The 5057-nt window shown below is 39.8% G+C and overlaps 1 protein-coding gene across 16 annotated transcripts in view; it reads right to left on the reverse strand.

The window, feature by feature from the left end:
* Positions 1–5057, reverse strand: part of TMEM108 (transmembrane protein 108) — a 337717-nt gene that overhangs the window by 98740 nt on the left and 233920 nt on the right. The window lies entirely within an intron of this gene.

The raw sequence follows: 5057 nt of genomic DNA on the forward strand, positions 1-5057 counted from the left end.
AGAGGAAAGCTGCTGATTATGTGAACTTTTTGGTTGCTCAGATTCTGAAAAAATAGCACTTTCCTGTAATTATATTGTAAGGAGTTAATTGTAATTAAATTGCACAGCATATGAGAAAATCTGTCACTTCTCAGAATTAGCTCTGAGAATAAAACTGAAATGACAGGGTAATTAAGACCTGAAATGCAGAGGTTTTCAGATGGTTCTTGTCCAGGATGGAATACATGGTTTACTTCCTGAAATCTTTGTTGCGTTATTTTCCCTCACACTGGTAGATAATCAGAAAGATCATCACACCTCCAAGCACAGGATGGTAGGTTATCAATCTGGGGAAGAAATGTTTTCTCTACCTTTTGCTTATTTGCTGAAATTAAGAGGTGGATATAAACCATTGCCACCTCACTCTTTATAAAAATCCTATTTAAAAATACATTTTTTAAAATGGCACAAATGATTATATTTTTAACATTTAAAATCTAAGTAATGCAGATAAGACAAAAAATCTCACTACTTTTGCCTACTCCTCACTTAACTCTGCTGCCAGAGTAAACCATTGCTACCTATTTGTGTGACCTTCCTGAGTTTTCTTGTTTACACACATACATGCCTACATGAAGGTATGTAGTTCAGATAAGCCTTCACATAAATAATACCACATTATACACATTAGCTTTCATTTATCCATATGTTTTGGAAAATGTTCCATGTTAATACCAATGAACCTTGTTCTTTTTAACTGTTCCTTAGTATTCCCTTGAATAGTGGTCATTTAAAAATTTTTTTTTTAAATCAAACCATTCCTTCCTCTATGAGCATTTACAGGGCATTATGCCCCACTTTTCATTATTACAAACCATGCTGCAGTGTACTTCTCCTTTAATAAAGAGGCATGGAGACAGAGTAAATACATTTTTAACTTTACAAAAACCAAAGCAGGAGAAATAAAATTATGACGGGCAAGTGGAGAAGCACAGTAGTAAAACAAGGGCATGTTTTCAACTATGCCAGAAGGGGATTCTTCTTTGGTACCATCTGAAAACTTGAATTAAACATCCATGAATTAAAATGCCAAGCTAGGCTGGGCGCGGTGGCTCAAGCCTGTAATCCCAGCACTTTGGGAGGCCGAGGCGGGTGGATCACGAGGTCAAAAGATCGAGACCATCCTGGTCAACATGGTAAAACCCGTCTCTACTAAAAATACAAAAAATTAGCTGGGCACGGTGGCGTGTGCCTGTAATCCCAGCTACTCAGGAGGCTGAGGCAGGAGAATTGCCTGAACCCAGGAGGTGGAGGTTGCGGTGAGCCGAGATTGCGCCATTGCACTCCAGCCTGGGTAACAAGAGTGGAACTCCGTCTCAAAAAATAAATAAAATAAAATAAAATAAAATAAAATGCCAAGCTGAAGAAAGTCTTCTAAGCACATCAGAGATGAAGAGTTTATTCAGGAATGTAAGAAAAAACATGACTGTGTAATGACGGTGGCGCGGGAGAAGAATGTAAATGAGACTGTGATCCTGTGTCTCCGGAATCCAGCAGGGAGCCCCAGGTAGCTTTAAATACAACTCAGAAAACCTGGGAAGGAGAGTCTTGTAAATCCCTTTTAGAGTCCCTTTTGGTTCTTATTTGCTTAATTACTCTCTTAACTCAAAGAAAAGCAGCAAAAGTAGGTTTGGCAGAGAGGCCTGTGGCCAAGAAAACTCAGCTGGAGTCAAAAATTAAAATTTTCTAAAAATACTCTTTTGCCCTTGTTTATCTTTTGGGATAAGCCATTATGTGCTGGGATATTCAGCCAATTTGGTCTATTAGGAGGAGTCATAGGGATGATCAAACCCACCCTCCTATGTGGTAAAGAAGGTAACCAAAGCCCAGAGAGGGAAAGTGACTTGGGAATGTCGCAGGGCTGCTTAGCAGCAGAGACAACACCAGGAGCAATGTTACCCTGAAACAGCCTTCTGCTGCTCACCATAGCATAGCATAGCATGCCTGACCATCACCACCCAGTGAGCCAGCTGCTGTTGTGGTTCTGCCTTAAAGCGCCACCTCTGCTCATCACTTTCTTAGCCACATGATATAACATTTTTTTGTTTAAACTAAACTTCTCTGCCCTTTGTTACGATGCACAGAAAAAGATGCTCAACAGCTACGATTGTACTTAGCTGTGTGTGGTGTCTATCACAAAGGTTAATTTTTAAAAAATATATATTTGATTGCACATTAGGTTCTGCAAAGCATGCAGTATTGTTGCACAGGTACACATATGGCAATGTGGTTTGCTACCTCCATCCCCCCGTCACCTATATCTGGCATTTCTCCTCATGTTATCCCTCCCCAACCCTCCTACCCACTGCTGTCCCTCCCCTATTCCCACCCAACAGATCCCAGTGTGATGCTCCCCTCCCTGTGTCCACGTGTTCTCATTGTTCAACACCTGCCTATGAGTGAGAACATGTGGTGTTTTTCTGTTCTTGTGTCAGTGTGCTGAGAATGATGGTTTCCAGATTCAGTCATGTCCCTACAAAGGACACGAACTCATCATTTTATATGGCTGCATAGCATTCCATGGTTCTATGTGCCACAATTTCCTTGTCCAGTCTATTGTCGATGGGCATTTGGGTTGGTTGTAGGTCTTTGCTAAACAGTGCCACAATGAACATGTGGGTGCATGTGTCTTTATGGTAGAATGATTTAAAATCCTTTGGATATATACCCAGTAATGGGATTGGTGGGTCAAATGGAATTTCTATTTCTAAGGCCTTGAGGAATCACCACACTGTCTTCCACAATGGTTGAACTAATTTACACTCCCACCAGCAGTGTAAAAGTGTTCCTATTTCTCCACATCCTCTCCAGCATCTGTTGTCTCCAGATTTTTTAATGATCGTCATTCTAGCTGGTGTGAGATGGTATCTCAATGTAGTTTTGGTTTGCATTTCTCTGATGACCAGTGATGATGAGCATTTTTTCATATGTTTATTGGCCTCATGTATGTCTTCTTTTGAAAAGTGTCTGTTCCTGTCCTTTGCCCACTTTTGAATTTTTTTTTTTTCTTGTAAATCTGTTTTAGTTCTTTGTAGGTTCTGGATATAAGCCCTTTGTCAGATGGGTAGATTGCAAAAATGTTTTCCTCTTCTGCTGGCTGCCAGTTCTCTCTAATGATTGTTTCTTTTGCTGTACAGAAGCTCTGGAGTTTAGTTAGATCCCATTTGTCTATTTTGGCTTTTGTTGCCAATGCTTTTGGTGTTTTAGTCATGAAGTCCTTGCCTGTGCCTATGTCCTGAATGGTTTTGCCTAGCCTTTCTCCTAGGGTTTTTATGGTGTTAGGCCTTATGTTTAAATCTTTAATCCATCTGGAGTTAATTTTAGCATAAGGTGTCAGAAAGCAGTCCAGTTTCTGTTTTCTACACATGGCTAGCCAGTTTCCCAATGCCATTTATTAAAAGGGGAATCTGTTCCCCATTGCTTGTTTTTGTCAGGTTTGTCAAAGATCAGATGGTTGCAGATGTGTGGCATTGCCTCCGAGGCCTCTGTTCTGTTCCACTGGTCTATATCTCTGTTTTGGTACCAGTACCATGCTGTTTTGATTACTGTAGCCTTGTAGTATAGTTTGAAGTCAGGTAGCGTGATGCCTCCAGGTTTGTTCTTTCTGCTTAGAATTGACTTGGCTATGTGGGCTCTCTTTTGGTTCCATAGGAAGTTTAAGGTGGTTTTTTTCCAGTTCTGGGAAGAGGGTCATAGGTAGCTTGATGGTGATAGCATTGCATCTGTAAATTACTTTGGGCAGTATGGCTATTTTCACAATATTGATTCTTCCTAGCCATGAGCATGGAATATTTCTCCATCTGTTTGTGTCCTTTCTTATTTCTTTGAGCAGTGGTTTGTAGTTCTCCTTGAAGAGGTCCTTTACATACTTTGTTAGTTGTATTCCTAGGTATTTTATTTTCTTTGTAGCAATTTTGTATGGCAGTTCGTCTTGATTTGGCTCTCTTTAAGTCTGTTAGTGGTGTATAGGAATGCTCGTGATTTTTGCTCACTGATTTTGTATCCTGAGACTTTGCTGAAGTTGCTTATCAGTTTCAGGAGATTTTAGGCTGAGACGATGGAGTCTTCTAAATATACAATCATGTAATCTACAAATAGAGACTATTTGACTTCCTCCTTTCCTAACTGAATACCCTTTATTTCTTTTTCTTGCCTGATTGCTCTGGCTAGAACTTCCAATACTATATTGAAAAGGAGTGGTGAGAGAGGGCACCCTTGTCTAGTGCCAGATTTCAAAGGGAATGCTTCCAGTTTTTGCCCATTACGTATGATATTGACTGTGGATTTGTTGTAAATAGCTTTTATTATTTTGAGATACGTTCCATCAATACCTAGTTCATTGAGAGTTTTTAGCATAAAGGGCTGTTGAATTTTGCCAAAGGTCTTCTCTGCATCTATTGAGATAATCCTGTGGTTTTTGTCTTTGGTTCTGTTTATGTTGTGGATTATGTTTATAGACTTGCGTATGTTGAACTAGCCTTGCATCCCTGGGATGAAACCTACTTGATCATTATGGATAAGCTTTTTAATGTCCTGTTGCAATCGGTCTGCCAGTATTTTACTTAAGATTTTTGCATCGATGTTCATCATGGATATTGAACTGAAGTTTTCTTTTTTTGTTGAGTCTCTGCCAGGTTTTGGTATCAGGATGATGTTGGTCTCATAAAATGATTTGGGAAGGATTCCTTCTTTTTGGATTGTTTGAAATAGTTTCAGAAGGAGTGGTACCAGCTCCTCTTTGTATGTCTTGCAGAATTCTGCTGTGAACCCACCTGGACCTGGGCTTTTTTTTTTGGTTGGTAGGCTATTGATTGCTGCCTCAACTTCAGCCTTTGCTATTGGTCTATTCAGGATTCTGACTTCTTCCTGGTTTAGGCTTGGGAGGGTGCAAGTGTCCAGGAATTTATCCATTTCTTCCAGGTTTACTGGTTTATGTGCATAGAGTTGTTTGTAGTAATGTCTGATGGTAGCTTGTATTTCTGTGGTGACATCCTCTTTATCATTTTTTATTGCATCTA

Source organism: Callithrix jacchus, chromosome 17 (genome assembly GCF_049354715.1).
Source record: "Callithrix jacchus isolate 240 chromosome 17, calJac240_pri, whole genome shotgun sequence".
Taxonomy (NCBI): Eukaryota; Metazoa; Chordata; class Mammalia; order Primates; family Cebidae; genus Callithrix; species Callithrix jacchus.